This window comes from Vidua chalybeata, chromosome 3 (assembly GCF_026979565.1).
Source record: "Vidua chalybeata isolate OUT-0048 chromosome 3, bVidCha1 merged haplotype, whole genome shotgun sequence".
NCBI lineage: Eukaryota > Metazoa > Chordata > Aves > Passeriformes > Viduidae > Vidua > Vidua chalybeata.
Window position 1 is genome coordinate 72,773,615 of NC_071532.1, and position 22,941 is coordinate 72,796,555.

At 35.9% G+C, this 22,941-nt stretch overlaps 1 long non-coding RNA gene across 1 annotated transcript; it reads left to right on the plus strand.

The window, feature by feature from the left end:
• Window positions 1-256: 256 nt before the first annotated feature.
• LOC128786198 (uncharacterized) lies at window positions 257-2,713 on the plus strand. The gene is made up of 3 exons (XR_008430205.1): window positions 257-762; window positions 1,079-1,198; window positions 2,455-2,713. It is a non-coding gene; the product is annotated as an uncharacterized LOC128786198 (long non-coding RNA).
• Window positions 2,714-22,941: the final 20,228 nt, after the last annotated feature.

A 22,941-nucleotide genomic window follows, 5' to 3' on the forward strand; every position in this document is an offset into this window, starting at 1 on the left:
GAAACAGAAATGCTTTTAAATGAAATATTTACCAGACACAGGCTCAGTTCTATGTTTGCTTTTAAAAATGTCATCATTCACATTTGCTTTGACTTTGTATTTGCATAGCAACAGGAGACCATTATCCAGCAACAGGAGACCATTATCCAGCAACAGGAGACCATTATGCTGTCACAGTATTGTGGGGTCTCCAAGGTGTATGGCAGAGGGGCTACTCCTACAGACTACTAATTTAGTTACTTCTGCTGCAGCTATCTGTGCAGAGAAATTAGCAGCCATACTAATTCACACAAAACCCATGTACACAAGGGAAAGGACATAACATCAAATAACATGCAAAAGAATGGAATTCAGCCTCTTTCACATTGAATCACAAAGATCGATAAAAATAGGAGAAGCAGTCACAGTATCAGAGTAGTGAGCTGTGCAACCACAGGCTATTAGCTTGTGCCAGAGACCACATTTTGGTACAACAAATGTCAAAAGATTGACATTTTCAACACTGAATGTAAAAGCTACTGGAGCTGAAGCATTTGCCAATAGCATTGCTAAGCCATTCTAAATTCACTTATGAATTGGACGCTGATAAAGGAGAAAAACACAGAAACTGAGTGCACATACAGCAGAACACAGAACCACTTTTCCCCTCCTGCTGTGTTTACAGGCAAGCCAGCACTGGAATATGAAGTCAGGAAGTATTGCAGTGGGCACACACTGCCTCATCTCAGATTAATACACCTGACAAAAGTCTCAGCAAATTCAGTGGGTTTCTAACTTTCTACAGTGGACATACTATCATAAGATTTGATGAGTTGCCAGGCAGAGATTAACGTAGTGCTTTGTATAGAGCCTATGATAAAACATTTTCCAAAATTCTGTGAACTTTTCTATTAAATTTCTTAGTACTGCTGTTAAATAATTAGCATATTAGCATGACAGCAGAGCTTAAAGCCCTGTGAGATAACTGTGCTTGGAATTTTCGATAAACAAAGCAGTGGTTGAGAGGGAAAATGGAGACATGGAGGAGTAAAGGGTCTTATCAAGGTCCTCTAAATTTTGTAATTCTTTTCTTGTCTAGCGTATATCTTTTTGCACTTTGTAGTGCCCTTACAGTCTGGAGAAGGGTTCCCAGATGACATTGTGCCACAGCTGTTCTCTGTGCCATGCTGTCAAGCTGAGAAGTGACATACTTATTTAGGTAAGGACCATACTCACTCTGCGCGTGTTCACCCATAAAATAATATCTAATTTGAATAGAACTAGGAGAAGAACAAGAAACACTGAACATATACACCAAATAGGGGATATCTAGCTTCTTTCCAGTTCTAAAATATGTGGTGCACAAGGGGAGGAGAGGAAAAATGAAAACAGCCTGAAGGACAGAATCATTGAAGAATCACTGTCTTCAGCAGCCACATACTGTCTTTGTGATGATATAGAAAAATTGTTATTGAAGTTATGTGACATGTTAGATGGAAAGGGTAGAAGGACTGAAAAAAATGGGTAAGGGAAGAAAAGTAATACCATGACGAAAAATTGTTCAAAAAAAATGCTTTGATCAGCAATGTGAAGGTATCATTAAATACATATTATGCCTTTCATCTTAAATTATTTGTAGAATTCTATTACCAGATTGATACTTGCACCTCTTGGTAGTGAGCCCCTGAAACAAATAAAGGCTGGAAAACACTGTTAGTCTTCATGCTGAAGACATCTGTTGATCTTTTGTTTTGATACCATTTCATATCACTTTTTGAAGTTTCCTGCTAGCCTAATTGTCTTTACGCTGCTTTGTTTCCTCTTACTGTTTTCAGGGATGTGTTTTTTATGGTAATTTTCCTTGTAAGTTACTAATTCTTACATCCACAAAAGAGTAACCATTTCATCAGGGAGCTGAGGCTAGTTTCAGACATCTAAAAACTGGAAGGGTTCACAGTCTTACCCCGGTGTAATTTAGAACAGCTGCAGAGCAGTTCTAAACCAAGCTGTCCTGCCATTTCCCAGCAAGGAAATTCCGGGGTATGACTGATGGTGGTATACGTGGGAACAATCAATGCAACATAAAAATAAAATCAATTCTATTTCAAAGTACCTATCTGTCTAGCTACAATCTACTTTGCTCCAAGACAGAAATATAGGAAATATGTTCTTCTTAAAGCAAGACAGAGTGTTCAAAACAAAGGTTTTATCTTGCAAATTCTGAGTCCCTCATGCTACACAAAATCTCCTGAAAAGCAGTGTTCCAGCATATCAGAAGTATGTAAACCAAAAAAAAAAAAAAAAAACAAAAAAAAAAAAAAAAAAAAAAAAACCAAACAAAAAAAAAACAAAAAAAAAAACCAAAAAAACACATGGCAAAGATTACTCAAAAGCCAAAAAAGAAAATATTACCAAGCCTTATTACCTTGTTTTGGGGGGCAAAATGACAAATTTTCATGTCAGGACTTCTACCAGGCTTGCATGTTGGAAGCAGAAGTCATGCCAATCGCTGAAGCATTGATGCATGATGCTGGAGGAGCAGAAAGTCAGTGAATGTCTTGGATCAACACAATTCACCTCTGAAATCCTCTGCTGCAGCCTGAAAAGCATCGAAAACCTCAGTCCAATTGCCTGGCATCAAAAATTCATGAAGCAGAACTTTTAATCTAAAAATCTGGAGTAAAGTCATAATTATCAATGAACATGGCTTGTAATTCAGTGCCACAGGGAGCTGTGATTGTTTAGAACCTACCACAGCTGTGGTAATACACAAATTTCACTTGTCATTTTCTCATTAAAATCTTCATTATTAAAATGCTCTATGGTTGCCATAGATGTGAAATTTTTTTTCTTCCAAAGAATAGCTTCTTAGCCACATGATGCAGAGACAAATGGAGACACTGGGGACGTCATGTGAGGACACACAGAGGAAAATATGGGAGGAGGCATGTGGAAATGGGTATTGTTGGGAACACAGCAGGAGATACTTTGTTTCTCAGTACTCAAATCAGTAATTAACCATTTCAGTAATTGGCAAATAATTAAATGAGATAGAATTCCCTGAGTCCATTCTATTTTACCTGCACGTTACTCTGGTGTAAAAGAAAACTTAATGTACCTGGTTTTTGTTACGTCACAATTTTAGGGATTACTCCAGGGGTTAAAAACACTATTTTCATGTTATATTGTAGACACCTTGAATTGAATTGAATTGAATTGAATTGAATTGAATTGAACTGAATTGAACTGAATTGACAGAAATACATGAAAAAACATGGCAAGATATGAGAAGTGATATCCCAGTGACACTGAACTGTGAACTGGGAGACAAAGGACCTATTCTAAACTTTAGTACTATTTCAGTCTGAATTTGAGCAATTTAATTCACATCTCTGTGAAACCTGTGCTTTCTTCCTCTGCTTCTTGGATTTTCTGCTTAAGAACATAGTTCTTGGTTTAACCATCTCACTAAATCTGCATATTGTATTTCTTATGTCAGAACTGCAATCTGACTCTGGTCTGCTAATACTACTGTAATGTAAAAGGAAAAATAAAATAAAAAGAAAATTTAGGTATGCTAACAAATAAAAAGGAACCATAAGCACATGAGATTTTTAAGTCATGACAAAAGACAACAAATCTCTTGTCATAACATGAGCTTACAGGAGAAAAGAAAGGACATGATTATTGATTATGGTTTGTCTCTTTCTTCTTAAGAGATTGAGGTCTATAAATTCAAGATTACTCTACAATTTCCCATTCGATCAGGCAGAGCAATAATTACAATTCCATAGATGAAAATGTATTTGCTTTAGAATTCAAGTTGCATACATTGATTCCATGTGCTAATTTCTCACGTACATGTAAAGGTACTGAAATGTTAAGACCATTTCCAAAAAATCCTCTAGGAAAATAAAGTAAGATCCAAGAAAATGGTAGTTCCTTAGCCCTAATTATGATCTTGAAACCTTGAAAACTCTAGGGCCTATTCCTAAGTCCAGCTAAATTCTGTCTGTTTTTAGAGTTGTACTATTTCATCTTGACAGGACAAGTCTCTTCTTCCAGGAGATCATTAGCTATAAGTGCAACTCACATTCCTTATTTCTATTTGGATGGTCTTAACTTTAACTGTTTTTTTTAGGAGAAAAAGGCAGTTAAAAGTTTTCTTCCATTTGCTTTGATGATATGTAGAAAAAGTCATTCCTCTCTGGAAATGTGAATGTTGCTAGTTTCAGTTTAGTATCTGCTAATTTTGCTTCAGATGAAATGTTTTGCATCTTAATTTTTGGTTTTGATGGAAATATTTTTGTTTTAATTGAATCTATTTTAGCTTACTACTTAGATGGTGTCTTTATATTAAAACTATGAATTTTCAGAAAACCCTTGCCTGTAGTTAAATACACAAAATGTGATCAGTTACAGAATACCTTAGAAGCATGAATCTGAACTGCTAAGGAAAAATTCTAGATAATGGAATGTCAGGCTCAAGTCAATAATTTAAAGCAAATTTATCTTTCTGAATAAAAGCATTCTTTCTAAAGTTGTGACACAAAAATATAGTTTCTTAATTTAAGCACAGAAATGATGATTAGCATCCTTCAAGCAAAAAGAAAAAGAACCAGTTTTTTGCACGTGGTATCATTTAACCACTTTCTTAAGAATTAGGTGTGCTACTTTTGTCTGCTCATTGTTTTCTGAGTGGACTTCCTGATGCAGAATAACATGAAAGAAATTATTTTTGAAAAATATAATAAAACAAATTTAGGAAAGGGTCTACCTATAAGACACATCCATAAGCACACAAGGATTAATGTGAAAATGTCTGTGGAGTCATTCAGTCTACTGAAACATTTTCCATATTGCCTTTTTTTTGTCTTCAATATCAAAGACTTGGAATACTCTTTCAGAGTAATTATTGCTTCACTAGGAGGCTTTTCCTACTGATGCAGTACTCAGCAATTTATAAACGCAGTCTCTGCTTTTCTGGAACACTTAGCTCACTTGTTGCTGTCACTCACTTTGAGCTGCAAAAGCAAAGTAATTCTGAAGGGACCAAATAGAAAATGTGCAGCTTACCTGGACATCCAGTGTGCAAAAGGAATCATGTTTTATTCAGACAACACATAATGCAAAGCCATCAAGCAATTTCAACTTAGATTCAAAACTTTTGAGAAGAAAGAGGTATGACTGAGAGGCTGTGTTGTAAAACCCCATTTCCAGAAGCTTAATGTTATCAGATGAAAAATACCATTTGGATGAAGTTTCCATTGCTTATTGTCAGTCCAAAGATTTGGAGCGTGTGCTTGTGAGAATAGCTGGTAAAAGTCTATTCATTTACCCTAAGACAAAGTGTTTTTCAGCTTTTTCTTGTTCTTCTGTCTTTTGTATTCCTCCCCCCAATGAAATGAAGTGCTGTCATCTGTCAAAAAAATGCCAAATACATCATGATGGATGAAGTAGAAATATGAGGAGGAGTTCACACAGCATGAGAAGTCAGCTGAAAAAATGAGAGAATTACTTATCCAAACTGAGGAAAGAGACTGAAAGAAATTATTTTGCTGTGCTTAAAGAAGAAATGGTTACAAAACTAAACAATGAGTCTGTGAAATTTAATCCATATATATAGTATTATTTTTCCTGAGTGGTGTTGCAGTAACACATAAGTTTCTACCAATTCTTGTGAAAGATATGTGGGATGTATGTAATTTTATAAAATATGAGCTTATAGAGTTATACAAAAGAATTCCCAGCTTGCTTCTTGTTGGTGTTGTTATTGGTTTATACCAACTGAAACAGTAGCTGATCAAAACTAAGAAAAAAAGAAAAAAAAAATAAAAAGAAAAAAAGAGGTTTTTTTAATACAAGTTCATGATTTTTAGATTCTGAATTATACTTCTGGAAATATTGGATGTTGAAGGAACCACATGGTACCTGTCTTTGTCAATACTAACAAAACTGCTGCTTATTTTATAGCAAGTCCATAAAGAAAAAGCAACAAACATCCTCTTCTCAAAGGAAGGTAGGTATGAGATTGCTGACTCCAGTCTGCAATTAGGAGCTGTGACCTTAGCATGCCAGACATTATTAAATTAGCCATTATCTAGATTGTGCCACTATGCCAGTCAAAAGGAGATGGCAGAGAAGTTAATATTAGGACTCAAACCATTGCAAAGTCAGTTATCTTGCCAAAGTAGGCCCAGATTTTCCTATTATCAGAGAAAAAAGAGAGATGAGGAGAGCATCTCTGTAAGATAAGTTGTCTAATAATAGCAACAGTATCTAAGATAGACACTTGCAGAGAAATTTCATGTGGATAACCAGCTTCAAACATATATCTAATTTTCACCTGTTGAGAATAAGACAAGGTGACAGCCAGTCTACCTGTACAAGCTTTCAGTGTAATTTATTTTAGCTATGGGGCACTGAAGTCTGTAATCCATCACATCCATTTTATTTGCAATAGTTAAATTCTTAAGGTGTATGCCTACATCTTGCAGTCAGACATGTAATTGCATCAGCATTCCATCTGACACTGACACAGGTGAAATAAATTTCCACAGCTTTCCAGTAACTTGATTGGGACTGATGATCTATTTAAAGGGAAAATAATACTTTAGAAATGAGAACAGCACTGGTGTTTTTGAGACACTTTCATAAATGGTTATCCTAGATAAACAAAGTCTGAAGTAGGCTGAGAATTCAGCTGTTTCTGCAAACTCAAATAACACAAGATTCTTGGAGGTATGGAAAACAGACTTTTAAGCTGCTAAGAAGATATAATTAATCATTAAAATGTCATTTACACCAGAAACCTGGAAGGTGGTCAATAAGTCCTTGCTCCTCCAGTGAGGTATTAATAATTGATATTAATAATCAGTGTTAGATTTGCAAGGGACATGCCTAAGCTAGGCCAAAGCAGTTTGGGAAAAAATGGAAAACGTTAGTGACTTTCATACAGCATCCAATGTCTGTAAGAATCCATGGTTAAATAGTTTCTGTTTCCTCTGCTGTGCAGCTGGAAAGTGCTGCATCTGCCATACTGCACCTCTGTTGCTGGCTAATGAACTTCACCAATGTAGGGAACTTGTAATTACCTGTAATTACTTGGTAATTACAGACTTGCAAAGACCACTACAACCACCACAAAGCCAGAAACCTCAATAGTTGTCCAGAAGGCATCAAATTCTTTCTCCTTAAATTTTCTAGCTGAGAGAAACGAAAGTTGACTCCATTGATACAGAGATATAGTAACCCTCTCTGAACATTTGTCAGTGAAGTGCTGTGATAGGATTCTACAGTCTGTTAGTAAATGTTAATAAGTCATCTCAATAGTAATTAAATATTCTGTATGAAAAACACTGCAACTGTAAAATAGTTCCAATTGTGTCTTATTTTTAAAATTTTAGTATTGGGCAAAGTTGGATAGATGAATAAACAGCAAGTACAAAACTTTATGTTGTTATCGACGGCTGTATTTTCCTTCAATTTTATGGAATTAATGAGAATGACAATTCTGTTGTTTCTCTCCCATTTCCTAATGCAATGTGAGTATTTTAATGTTCAGCCTCTTTTTGTAATTTAGACTGATACCATTACATTAAGTGCATGACAGGGTCAGTACAGCACATCAAGCTAATTTATAGCCTCTGGCAATTACCAACTCCCAAAGTTTCATAGCAATGCCAGATTTCAGTATCACTTTCTTTTTCAAGCAACCATCAAAAATAAGGCATTTATAACATATTGCAGAAGGCCATTAATTTTAAGTGTGGTGTCTATTCAGTCAGTGTACTTATTGGTTGCGGCAATTCTAAACTGATATTTTACCAGGAAAAAGAAATCCTGATCTCTACACTCTTAAGGCATTATGGCCCAAATGCAGGGGCAGAACAGTAAATTCTCACATGACTGAAACACTGCTCTTCTCGTAGATGTGTCCTAGAACTCAGTGGCAGAAAGAATCCAATTTGTGGAATGACATCTCAGCTTCACCAAAGTCAGTGACAGAATTCCCACTGACTTCAGCAGGGATTTCACTGATGCATTTCCTTGTCAATGCAGTAGCTCTTATTACTCTAAATGCTGTAAGGCATCATCCTTCATGCAGACACAAACCACACACCATTTTTAGAATTAAAGACTGCCTTTGCTGGCTTTAAAAACCTTACCCATTAGTTATTTTACTCTTTTTTTTTTTTTTTTTTTTTTTTTTTTTTTTTTTTTTTTTTTTTTTTTTTTTTTTTACTGGTAGCCCCCATATATACTCAGGAGGTATAAATAAAAGGCAGGAAAAGACAGAGATTGTCAGCAGCACAGGGAGCACAGCTAATCCGTGGCATACCTGGCTGATCTTTGCATTCTTACCACCTAATTAAATGCACATTGTGGTGACCTTGGCCATAGGGCACTATCTTTTCCCCTTCAGCAAAACACAAGCCTAGATCCTTGTAGAGCTGCTTCAGCTCCTATCTGTTGTACGTGATTTGAGTTTTGTTTTGTCACAAATCATAAGTGCTTGAAAAATGCATTGTCATCAGAATGAAGTAAACAGGTGCCTATATTTATGCACATTAATAAGGAATTATTTGGAGAGACAAAAAAACATACTGGGATGCACCTATATGCACAGATGGAAATATTTAGCTAGTCATTGTCACATTGGGGTGTTCTCTAGGTTTGCATTAATAACCAGTAGTAAGATCACAGCATTTCATAGAATCTGCAAGTATGTAGTTCAAACTATTTACAGAACATACATTTAAAACTGCCAGGGACAGGAAGGGTAGGTCTCAATATTTTGTTTGCAGGAGTTTTTTTGTAATTGTGACCTTTTACAGCAAAGTATAAATTCTAGATGAACTGATGTCATAAAGTTGGCCAAGTAAGGAACTAATTTATATAAACTCACGTACAAGATATCGAGCATCTGGCTCTTACTGTAAAATGAATAAAAAGCACCTAAACCCAGTATTTATGTTGGACACTAGAGATCCAGTTATCAGGCTTTACTGTGATTGCTGTCACTTTACTTTTTAGCTGGTTTTTATTACATATATCCTCTACTGAGTCCTGGTTTTCCCCAGGTAGCTGGAATTCCAAGATTTTTGATCATCAATCAAGCCCTGTAGAATGATAGAAAATAAAATGGAACTCTTTTTGAGGCAGCCAATATATATCTGGTTTCCTGCATTTCTCACATAAACAAAACTTCTTTAAACATCTAAACAGACTTAAGCAAGAGAAGTGGAAGATAAGAGTTGCAGCTGTGGTGCTACAGTGGAATCGCTCTGCGTGAGACCATGGCAAGAGTGGAGCTTTGCTCATAACATCTTTGGAGTGAAAGGGTACAATAAAATTGTCAGTAGTGATACAACACTGAGCTAATCTCCGTAATGGTGGAGCTGAGAATTAATTTAATAATGCTCACATTTTTAAGAGTGCACTCTGTGAATATACTTCAGAGATTTAAATAATTGCCAAGATGTCCATAATTATAAAATATCTTTTTTCCCCCATGGCTGTGAAATAGAGGAATTAGTTAATTTAAATCAATTTATCTAATAACTGTAAATGTGAGCAAAATATAATTACCTATAAGTCGTTGATATAAAATTTTTGGCAATTATATGAAGTGGTCGAATTATTCTAACTTTGTCTTTTTCTATTATTTTATATATACTGCACCTGAAGGATCACCTTCAATGAGATGTGGCCCAGGATAATTTTGGTTCTTCATAGCTCTGTGTGTTTGAGTTGCCAGCTAGGGTTAAATCATGGCAATGTTCCACTGGAAAGAAGGAAGATTTGAGTTTCAGTCCCTTCTCTAGTAGAGAAATTGTGTATCTTAATTAAGATTGTGTATCTTAATTAAAATAGATAATACATAAAAGGAAAACATTATATAATTCAATTAGAATGTGGGCAATTGTCCTTACAACAAAGATAACTTGACCATTTTGCTGACAGTTTTGAAAATCATTTCCAGGCATGTTCTACTGTGATCTAAGGAGACTTATTCTCTATTCCTAGTTACTTGTAGTCCAGAATCATGATTAATTATTTGAGGACTGTCCAGTGACCCCAATTGAAACTTCTCTTTTAGCCAAAAAACTACACATTGCAAATAGAAATCTTTTCCACTAAACACTCTTCTGAATTGAAAATTAAAACTAGTTCCATCTAAAATACGGAAAGATTCATGATCAATTTTCCTCTACTGGCAGAGGAAAAGAGAGACAGATAAATCATACTGTGAAATTTAGCCCTCAACAACATCATCATTTATTTGTGGCAAAACTATGCAGGAAGAAAGTAGGTATTACCTCAGTGCTGACTGACCTTAGTTCTGACTGGCCATAATCTGTCGGGTTTTGCACAAAGGAGGCACAGTCTGGTATGAAAGAGGACATTGCCTCAAGTGACCATTCATCTCAAATACATGTCTCAATCCATCTCATCTGCTTTAACCTACAACCATTGCAGCCATTTGTAATGGGATTCTATAGGCAGTGAATGGATCACAGGGGATCTTCAGAGGATCAGTAAGCCAAAGACAGGCCACAAGAAGTTTTTGAGACCATGCATCTACATTTTCTCAGTCCACTTCATCTTGCCAACACTTTTGGTTGATGCAGTTTTACTGCTACTAATCACCACCATTTCTATTCATTAAAATTGGATCCCTAAGGTAGGAAGGAGAACTGAGGACACCCTTGGATAACTGGTTGTCTGAAAGCAGCCAAAAGAAGCGTCAGAGGTTATGCACTGGAATTCATTCCTCATTCCTGGCCAACACTAAGCATTTTAAATGGCAGGCACACTGTTTTGTGTCTAGGCAAGTTTGGTAGGTCCATGGCTGCATGGTGATCCAGTGCACCACTATCCTTGGAAGACTAGCTCAGCAAGTCCTCAAAAGCATCGGTCAGCTTCTGACTGTCACATATTCTGATCTGCTCAATACAACTGCTGCCATGTATTTTCCTAAAGGATATCCCATTCTCACACAAAAAAAAGGCTAGATTTTTCCCTCAGAAATTCAGAAACTGCTTCTTCATCCCATGTATGGGCTGCTTGTACATACACAGCTCCATGAGGATGATTACCATTCTCACTGGCCGACCCATCTCAGCTTACCCAGTACATGTTCTTGGGTGAGTTTACCTCCATTTTTCAGTAACAGTGTGATGAAAGGCTTGCAAAAGAGTTCTATCTCTACATGGACTTTCTACTAAGAAAGTGGTTTTCCTCCCTTTTCAGTATATATTTTTTGTCCTATGCTCCATCATGTATAACATATGGGCAATAATAATCATCTAAATATATATGAGGAGAGGGAGGAAGTTGCCAAGACATTACTTAGGAAAGAATATGCAGATTTTAGTGGTTCACAAGCTGACATATGTTTGCAGTGTTATGCTGCTGATGTTGCAAAAAAAAAAAAAAAAAAAAAAAGGATAAATTGAATCCAAAGATCACACTGGGATGTATAAAAAGGAGGCTAGCTTGCAAAATGCCTTAGTAGTAGGGCTTATAAAGACAGTGGACCTCAAAAAAATTGAGGAGCAACCTTAAGGAAAAGTGTTAGTCCATATGCCTGCTCTCAGAACAGAAGCTCCAATTGGTGCATTGCTGCTTTTCTGGGAATAGTCTTGGGACACATCAAGCTATGAGTGACTGTAATTTCAGCAGATCTTGTTTTACTCATTTTATGAGTTTGCTTAAATCTTTATTCTTTAAATGCAGTTCTTACTTTTGCTGATTTCTGTGAATCATGAATTCTTAGCATATCCATTGTCACTGTTGTCCAAAGTGCCCTTTCTTTTGGATTCTCAAGCACTTCTTTCCAACTCTGTTCTTCAAAAGCTGTATGTCTATCAGTACTGTGTACCTCAGATGAAGTGTTTGAACCCTTCATGTTTCCTTCTCTCTCCCCATCATTTTGAACAAGTTATACGTTTTCTAGGAAACTGTCAGTCAGCAGAGTTACCCCACCACCTTTGGGTGATGCCACTTCAGTCACAGTTTTGGTTGTGCATGAAGCATTTCAGCAACTCTTGCTTATTTTTCACACTTCTTGCCTTACTGCCAAGTCACTTAAATTTGATGGATAAATTTAATAATGATAAGACAGTGGGAGAAGTTGTAAAAAAATAGGACAGAGGATCAATCTCCTCTTGTTTTTGATGTTCAAGCTGCTACTTTCTTCTCCTAGTTTAAAGCATTAGTTACTAGATTAGTAGTCAGCACAAAGTTGCTTTTCCCCTTTCCCATGAGGCAGAATATGCCCTAGGTCAACACAATATTTCTACATGTACAGGAAACTGAAATTTTATTCATGACATCATCTCACTGCATTCATTTTCTTACCTGTGAGAACATCTCCTGAGCTCTCTGTTCTCAGTTGTGTTCCTAGAGTCAAGTACAAAAATTCAGTGACTCCTGAAAATATTATTGACAACACACATCTGAAAAAAATACAGCATACATATTCAAAATTCATTTTTCACTAAATAAGCGCTCACAATGTTTATTCAATAATTGAACTACTCATTACACATGCAGCATTCACCATGGTGTGTATGCACAATCTGTTCTGGCACTTCCCACCTTTGAAAATGTGACTATGCAAAATAATAAAAAAAATAAAGTTTTTTACTGTGGTACTGTGTAATAGTAATTCCTTTTAAAGGAATATTTTCAAGGCAATTTCAGACTTAGTCACCAAAAAAACCCCTAAAATAAATGTGTAATATTAGTTGACTTAGGCAAACAACTTCTTTATATTGGAGTAATCTTATTCTGAACTGGAGCCATATTGGTGTGATCAGAAGGACATCATAAAATTTGACTATGTATTTGAGCACTGATAATATCAGCAATAATTCACAAATTTCAGGACTGCAAATTCTGGTTTAGTTGTGCATGTTTTTAAAACTCTAATCACAGGGATCAATAATGGACACAACAGAGAAAATCTACTATCATTGTCATTCAATATTAATGAATCAATATTGGTCTATATTAATAGTAGTCCCTGTAGGCAAAGTTCACTGCAAAGGTACAGAGGATGAGAAAGCAGTTGAATAAAGTCACCTGCTGGGCTAATGGAATTGAAAGAATTTATCCATTCTGGCACTTAACTGTGCAGTTTCACAGCCTTCGTTTCTGATGACTCTTGCTCACTTTAGCAGTGCATGCCTCTAACCCATTAGATTTGACAGTCACAGATGGTTTCACAGAAGTTTTTCTGGTATATTGGCTAGAAAAGCTGGTTTGGATTGGAATCAAGCTGTTTATTGCTGAGTATGATGTAACACACTGATGGTGGTGAATCAATTATGTGTTTCTGCAATAGCCTGCACGCAAAAATAGCATTTACTGCCAAGCAGTAAAATTATTAAGTAGAAAATCTGGAATCTATTTTTTTCAGGTGACTAGAGAGAACATTACCTTTTAAAATCACCCGGAGTTTCCCATAAGCCATCCAAATTTACAGCAATGTAGGCAGGATGCTCATCAGCTGATGGGTATAATGATGAATTATGTGCTAATGGCAGTAAATCTGGGGATACTGTCATACTCTGCACTCCGGTGACCAGATTGTCACAGACTGTTTGCATACCTTTCCTCTTCCTCAGGCCAAAAAATACTTTATCTTGAGCACAAAGCTGATGGAACAACAGTATGTGCTTGTCCCTGGGCTAGGCTGCTACACTCTTTTTCTGTGGAGGATAATTGAAAACCCAGGGAAGACAGAGAAATTTCCATGTGCCTTAGAGCACACCTTTGATGCGGACATTTTTTTTCCCTACCTTTTGCACTCAGAAACTTTTGTCTGCACAATTTAATGCTTCTTCCAGAGATTCTATCAAAGCATTATTCCCCCTATTGTTAAAATCTAAGATAGCAAACTGTTCATTTAGTCAGTCATGACTACCAGAAAAGCAAGCAAACAGTAAAACAAACAAAACATCTTAATTTGATACAAAAAAAAGAGTAAGCATAAAAGAAAAAGAAAGTAATGTAAGAGCATTACATCATCATACTTTATTTTTCTTTTTCAGAATTCCCTTACTTATGCCATTGGAATATCTGGTGCACAGAGTCTGTTGGTTGGACACAAAATTCAAGCCTTGATAATGTTAAGATATTGTTTTACACTTCTAGAATAATTATATGTGTAATGCAATATGTTCTAAGTCATTGTTAAAAATTGTCACTCTCTTACTTCAGGAGAACAACAGAGATTTAATTGTGTTAATTAGAAAATTTTTTTAAAAAGGTTCAATCAAAATTGATTTCTTAAACATAGTCACCATGACAGTTTTTCTAAGAACCCTCCATGGTTAGCAAAAAGGGAGTGCATACAGAGTCCTTTAACATACCCTCCCTCATGCAAGCAGGTCTGTTTAGCTTCTTTTAAACAGCATAGAGCATTTTCCCAATGAAGATAAAATGTGGAGATGAGATTTCTTATTTTTTTAAATTTGGTCAAAATTATGGAAGTGCTAAAAAGACATTTCACAATGTTTTCTGAACATATATTCTCCCTAGACACATTTATTACATCTCTCTCTCTCTCTGTAACCCACCAGGTACTGGTAGCTATATTCTGTCTACTCCATTCTTACAGTACTCTGGTCACTTGATAGAAAAAATTCCCCTGGCAAAAAGTCTTATTGCAGCAACCAGACATATTAGTGAGTACTAATCTGTATCTAACATTACTTAGATTCAAATAAAATTTCACTAAACAAGCTCAAGTTCCAAATTCTCTTCCTTCTAGTCATTAGTGGCCCAATTCCAAATATGTTGATGGAAAAACTCTCAAGAGCTTTAGTAGTCTTTGGACTGAGCTGTCAAATAACCACATTATAAATCCTATTCTTTTTTACAGTCTCTTTCCTTTTGACCCAACAGTAGAAAAATCAGGCTATTCAAAATGCTTACCACACACAGCACTTATTCTTCAGTGGGAATGAATCTCCATTTCAGATGCAAAACCCTTGGGTAAAAGGAAGTGATACAGTTCACTAGCTTTTATGTATTCATTGGAGAGATGAGGGAGGTTTTGATTATACCTTTCATTCATCAGAGAAGATGCAATCTAAGGTGGATTTCCTTAGACAAAGCATTTAGGAAAGTCAAAAATCTGTGAAATATGATCCAGGCCACTTAAAATAGGTATCCAGCTACATTATTGGCAGTATATGAATTCTACAGTAAAGACTGAAGTGGCTGTAGTTGCATGAGACTCAGGGTATCTAGTGGTACAGACACATTCTAAAATAATATCTATAGTTTAACTCAAAACATGGTTAATTCTTTTAGTAATAATTCTTCTAGTAATAGAAGTTGGTGATGTACCTTATGACTCCCTCAATAGCTTTGCACTTAGAAGACTTACTTCAGAAATGTAGACCTTAGTTGCAGGATCTCCACCTGTGGGTAATGAGGCAAAACCAATGTCACCTATATCCTGAATATCTGTGGCATTCTGCTAGGAGCAACCCCTGTGCTCTAGATAGTTCTGTTTCAGATCCTCAACTGTTTTGGCCACCATCTTTTGAAGCTGATCACTGCATTTGGTGTAAAAGAATTAGAGAGCCTTATTTACTCAATGTTTACAGCTTTTATTGGAAAGTCCATTCACCTAAATACTCGTAAGATAAAATCTGAAAAATTCACTAGGGCTAGGACTATGGCAAACTATACCTCCCTCCTCCCTTGTCCAAGAACCCTAGAGAAAAGGCAAGGATTAGGTGTCCCTCCTCCCTTGTCCAAGAACCCTAGAGAAAAGGCAAGGATTAAGTGTCCCCTTTCCCACATTCCTCCACCATGATTCTCCTCTACTGGTGACACAGTGACTGAACTTGAACAGCAGCACCAGCTCACCAGTCACCCCACATATCTGCACAATGATCACCTGCACAATTTCCTGGTAGTGTGGGCACATACCTACTGAGCTTGAGATAAGCCCAGAACCCAGGACAAATGTTGATTAATGCCATTATACAAAGGGTGAAACATCCCATCAATGTGAGCTGAGGTGCTTACACAGTAAAGCATCAAGGAAAATAGGTGAAAAGTAATCTGTCTGCATCAGGCCTGTGAAAGGGAGATTCAGGTCTGTGCTGACTGGAGAGCCGGCCCACCATCAAAGCAGTCTGCACAATCTCTTCCACTAAACCTGCTCCCCTCCTTCTCCATTTTGCAGAAGAATAAACAAAAAGACAAAACATTGATCCTTTGCATCATCCACATAAGAAATGCTTATGTGAGTTTGCTGTACTCTTGTCATTTCTGTCAAAGACATCTGTTCTTATATTCAAATATTTCTTGGGCCATGTAAAGACACAAAACTTTAAGTTACACTACAAATCAAATTAATGTTGGGCAAAACATCACATTGTCACACATTTTCTAAATTAATAGTATAGTACATGTGGTGTTGTTCAAAAATCAGGCCTTTTTATTTGGATTTTTTTTAATAACTTTTTTTTAATCACAGTTTTCAGTAATTATTTTATTATTCTGCATGTCTAGCTTTATTTGCTCTAAAATATTAAGTGCATCTTCTGAAGCACGTACAGTGCCCTGGCTGCAATTAATTGATTGCAGTTTCTGGTACCAGAATTATACTAAGATTTGCAACAGAGATTAGAATATGTCAATTAAAATCTTCATCAAGTTGAAATTTTTCAGATGGTAGGTTTCTAATAGAATCTCCTTAGTTATTTTTATAAATGTGTTTGGTGGTTCATAAGTCACTGGACTTACTGCAACTCTTAATCATGAGAAGGTCACAAGGTTTAGTTTAATTAGGTAGTGTCACTGGATTTATTAATTTCCTGCAGTGAATTACGGCCAGGCTGCATTACTCCCCATATAAACATATTTTTGTATCCACTAAGAAAACTTGGCGAGACTGAAAAATGCTTTCTAAGGCTGATGTCTGTTGTGTAACAATTCATGTCGCCATTTTTCTTTATCAATTTGGTCTTCTCTGACAGAGATATATTTATTGTATTATATATTAAAAATAAAATACGTATTTTATTACATATTAAAAAATATATTTATTGTTTTACAAAAGTCTTGGCTATGATACTTCATTCAAACAAAACACAGCAGTGGCCACTACATGCAGTTTGAACTAAGCTAGGCAGTAAAAGCTGGAGCTGGGATGATCTAAATTTAAGGGACAAAATAGGTGTGCTTCGTTATCTCTAGATAATGAAAGACGTCGGGTCATACTTCAGCTCATTTAGTGACCACCTTGTTTATTAGCACTGAAGAAATTATTATGTTTTTACAGATAATGAGTACTAGAGCTTTCAGAATATCTTGTTCTGAGGTATTGATGAAGTCTGGACACTAGATTAAATTAGCTAATACTTAAACTGAAACATACATGTAAATATCATGTTCAATGATTGAAATTCAGAATACTACTGAAGTGTAGACTACTAAAGATAAAACCAGTCTTGCAAACTCTCCTTCATCATTGCTTTTGAAATTTTGAGCTTTTAAAATCACTGGCTTTGTGACTCAGAATATACTTGGAAACTACACATTTTAGACATGTCAAAGAACTCATGGTTAAGCTCATGGTTGCATGGTTCAAGTTCCAAAAAGCTAGATAATCCTCTGACTAAGTTTCTGGAGACATTTTATCTTGAAATTATTTATTGAAGATGGATGTTTATTGCATTGATAGACTCAAGTTCCCCCAAAAATATGTCAATAACCTTTTTATTTTCTTTTAAATCAGAAGCAGAACTAAAGCCACACACTTTGGAAATCACACAATGCAGAAGACATTTCTGCAGGGACTGGAGTTCATTGCTGCTGTGTCTATGAGAGCATTCAAACCATTTTGCTACTGACTGCTTTGGCAAAATAGGGATAGAAGGGCAAGAAACAGAGGAAAGTTTCACCATTAACTGAATTATGGTGTGAGAAGACAAACTCCCCTGGACTTGAAAGAGAGCACAAGAGCAAGTTTAACTCTGAATTGCCTATGTTTGAAGGGATAGTTATATTAGAGACTGTCCTTTTCAATAGCAAAAAAACCCCAAAAAATCTCTGGAACACATACTAGATTTTCCTGAGGGCAGGATATATTTGGGCTTATAGAATAATTAGGTCAGTAGTGCTACTTTTCCACTGGACAAAATTACACTGGTCCTAGGACAATCCCTCCAATATGAAGCAACCCTCAGTGTAGTGTCCTGCTCAGTCACGCTCCCAAAGGAACTTGTGTCAATCTCCCAAGGAAAATGGCCAGGGGTTGTTTATAACCTAGCAGTCCTTTTTTATTATTTTCTTTCTTGACAAAAAGCGGTCGGTCATTTATTAGACATCTTGCTTCACAATCAAAAAAGTACTTTAGTTTGTCCTAATAAGAACAATAAGAATAATAATTCACTTTGGAAATTAAAAAAAGTCTTTGTGTTAAAGCAGAACAGTTACACCTCACTTAATTGCCAGCACTGGTGCATGAATTTTAGAACAAAGCACTCTAGTTTAGTTCTAATTATTTTGCAAGTGAAATGTGTATTATTGGTAAAATCATGGGTTGTTTTAGAGGAGAAATACAGTCTCTCTAAGCTTGTTGCAAATAGTGTATTTTGTACTGTGGATTCTTTCTTCTTGTTCTTGGTAGTGGCCCTTCTCTGCTCTGTGCCAGTAAGAGGACAGCACACACTGGGCAATTCATTGAACAGCGACAGAAGTTTGGAAAACATGGTTCAGTGAAAGAACTATGGTTTCTTCACCAGCCAAAGGGAGTATTCTTGTTACAGGTCCTCAGATACATGGAAGTATTCTCAATAGATTTGGTCCTCCCAGGAGGCTGGTATTTCTGTGTAAAGTAAAACATACAGCTGCAAGAGGTAGAGGTTACAGACGTGATTCTTTTTGCTTTTCAGTAGGTTTTTGAATCTATGTACAAATGTTCTATGTACCTTTAAGACTTCTCAGACGTATCCTTCTGTATTTACTGTATTTTTCTAAAGCAGTTGCATAGTTGAATGACCATATTTTTTCACCATATTTACTTCTCCTATTTTATTCTATTCCATTGTAATGTAACACAGTAGAAATTACAAGAATATATTCACTTTTTCTGAAGAACTTAATCATTAGTAATATCAACATTTTACCTAAGCACCCATTTAAATCTAATCTACAATATAATTGAAAAAAACTTGAATGACTGTAATTTTTACTCTATATTTTAACATTATGTAATTTTAAAATGTTATACTTTATCTGAGATATTATAAAGAATCATGAATGCTAAAATTTCTTTAAACTTTCTAGGAGTCTGAAAAGCTGTGAGAATTATTTATTCTGAATTTTTCAGTTACAGTGTAATTTCTTCAAAATACTTCTGGTTTTCAAAGATTTATATTTTAAATAGTCTAAAGAAAAAAGAATTGCTCCTGAACTGAAATAAATTACTTTCTTCTAAAAGTGCTATGAATTATCATTACCAGATTTATATATAATCTGAATTTCTTATCAAGGAACTTAATATCCATCATCAAAGTTAAATGACTGCAGAGCTATCCAAGCATGTACTGCTTGTTAGAAATTGTTTCACTGTTCTTAAAATAGTTTTTTACCCCAGATTTGAAGAAATCCACTGTACTCAAAAGAAATACCTTCCAGTTTGCTGCAGACAAAAATCTAAAAACTTATTAACTGCTAAGATTCACACATTTAGATGAAGTTTAAAATTCAATTACGATTATGATTGCATTTTATCTTTGATAGCAGTTGCCAGCAACTACAAATACGGAACTTTTCGAATAAAGTACTTTTCTTGCTCTCGTTATTCAGATGTTTTCAATATTTTTCCTTAGGATTGAAGAGTCCATTGTTAAGTGCTTACTAACAACTGCTAGAGCCTAATGTTTTTTATTATCTTTTTCTAAATCTAACAAGTAAGGTCATACGGGTGCTTTCATGCTACCATTCATTATAGGCAAACACAATTCTCTTCAATTAGAGACTGATTTTATACATGAGTGTTTGCTTGGTATTTCAGAGAAAAAAAAATGGCCTAGAAGGAAAAAAACTCTAGGAGAAGTGATATCCCCACACATTTTCAGCGCAGAAAAAATTATGTCTCAAAGTGCCTAGCTAATTCAAACTCTACACATATCTGTGTATATATCATTTTATGTATATAATTTTAATTTTCTAACTGCAGTGTAAGGCAGCAAAGCACACTTTCAGGAGGACTCAAACCTCCTTCTGAGTGACACATTATCAGCTCATTTTGAGTTAGCCTTTTGCCCTTGTTCTATTAGCATTCCTGGACAATTCTGCTTCTATTCCTTTGCTCAAGCACAGCTAAGTGACAAAAACCAAAGCTGGAGAGTGGTAATAGGTCTCAGTCATGCAGGTGCCTCTGCCAACAGAAGTAGAAATGTATAGAACCCTCTTCAATGTGGAAAATTTCAAAAAAATAATTAAGACAAGAAAGATGTGGAGAAGAATAAAGAGATTTATAAAACTGAATGCAGGACAATTAGAAGGATACCTTTGCACAATAGGAACTGAAGCTTAATGACATAACTCTAATGATACCAGGTGCGCACTCCAGGAGGACCTAGACGTAACCTGGAATTCATTGTTTCAGCCACATAAAAGCAGCTGAAAGAGATTGAATGGGCATAGCTCTCTAGCATCTCTGCTGGTTCAAACTGAAAGTTTTCCCTTTTTTAATCTGTAGCCTGTTCCTAGTTCTGCTCTGTCAGTGGTTGCTGTATCAGTCACAGGAAAAAGAACTTGCCTGCAGTATTGTCAGCACCTTGATGTGACTGTGAAGAACCGAATATTCTTCCTTCATAATGTGGCCAAAGATGCAACCAAGGGGTTTGAAGGAAAATACTTTTGTTGTTGTTGTTTTAGTAAAAAAGAACAGTCACTATAAAACTTTGTGTTTGACTTTGCTCACAGGCACAGAACAGTTGTCAAAACGGTTTCCATTGGCAAGTGTTGACTGAGCTGAGGGTCTAAAACCTGCTCCAAGGTATCCTGATGTTGTAAAAGGTTAAAATTAGAGGGCAGATTGTAAATTTAGTCATAAAGAACGTGCTCAGACAGATGGTTGAATCAAGTGGGTTATGACTCTAGAGGGTTCTCTTAAACACTATAGATCTGTTTTACATGAACATTTTTATTCTCCAGGTATGTTCTTATTTGCCTAACATAGTAGCTTGCTGCAAACTTAGATAAAAATCAACATTAAAAGGAAAAAATATAAATAAATAAAGAACTTTTGAGAAGGAATTTTTGTGAAGATGCCAGATAGAGATGTAATGAAAAAACTTGCAATTCAAAAAAAAAAAACCAAAAAGTGGAAAAGGAGAGATGTTTCTTGGGCAGAGCCCAGAGTGCTTGACTCTGAATTTGGATTATATATGACTGTTGCTGTGCAGGAAAATATGCAAATAAATGCCGACAGTATTACTTCATGTCAGCAAGGAAAAGAGCCTCATCAAGTCTCAAATCATGACTTTCCATGCACATTCTTGCAAGTTTTTTGACTAAAATATCATAAATCATATCAGAAAAGTCAACTTTAGGGAGAAAAACCAAACAAACTGGATAATGAATATCTGAATGACCTTTTATATTTCTCTCAAAATATTAAGCATGGCATAAAAGCATTCCTCTTAATGTCTCTGAAACCTTTTCTGTAAGAAAAGATCACTAGAAACAGATTTTTTCTTTACATTATGTGCCTTTGCTCCTAGCCAATGGTAACATGGAAAATACAGATTCAAGCAACAGACAGTTGCCATGCTGTGAAAACATTAGCTCAACAAATGTACAAATGAGCCAATACATTTTGAAGTACCAATTAATTAATTAATAATAACAAAAAATCCCAAGTAGGGACACAGAGGAATTTATTAACATTTGATACTTTGTTTTCAAAAAATATTTCTCATTGCATGTGATAGTTGCACACACTTCAGAACTAATGATAGCTCCTTGCAACTAGATATTTGAAAGATTCAAAGAGCTTGGGGAGGAAACCTGATAGCATCTTACATTATATATCTGGAAGAGATAAAGAGCTTGGGGAGTAAACTTGAGATTTATTATGTAGTACTGGGATTATATTGCTTTTTTAACTCTTAGGCGCATTGGAGCAGTAGAAATTTCTAAAGCAAATCATATAAGAATTCAGATTCAGAGAAGTGCAATCTGTCCTTTGTCTAGAGTTGGCTTTTCATTTCTTTATTCCCTTTAAATCATATCTACCTGGAACACTGCTATCTGGGTAGGGCAAACTATCAACAAGTATTTTATTTTATTACCCTTGTTCCCAAAAAAGGATAGTACTCACTCAGGACTCAGGGACTCACTCATTGCAACTCCTGTCTCTCTAACCAAGAGCAGGAAATGCCTGGACCCTGCACACTGTCTTGGCTTGACAGAAGTAGTTGTGAAACATAGGAATTATGTCTGTGATAGTGGTGGTTATGTTTGCTTACAAAAATGCTGTCATAGCAGGCAATTTGGCTCAGGCGTTGATTCTTCTTAGGTACCCAGGCAGGGTACCTAAGGGTTCTTCTCTCCTCCCCAAAGAGAATGGCTTATTTTTAAAATGGAGCAAGCTAAAGAATTGGCTTCTTTTTAAAACTGACCAAGTTAAAAACAGTGGTTGGTTAGATCTCCTTTAGACTGCTTCACTCCCACAGGGATTAAAAGGACGTGGAAAACTGTGTTTAGCAGCACCACCTGGTGGTAATGACTTCTTGTAGTTATTCGGCGAGGTTTTGTTGCTATTTTGGTGAAGCATCTTGCCTGTGTGGCAGAGGGAAGAAAATTGTGTCAGAGTAGCAGATGTAAATAATGTAGTGATGTATTACTGCTCTTAACAGTCCATTTTCCTGGGGAAATGGGAAAACAGACTGTAGGCATGTAAAGTGTTGC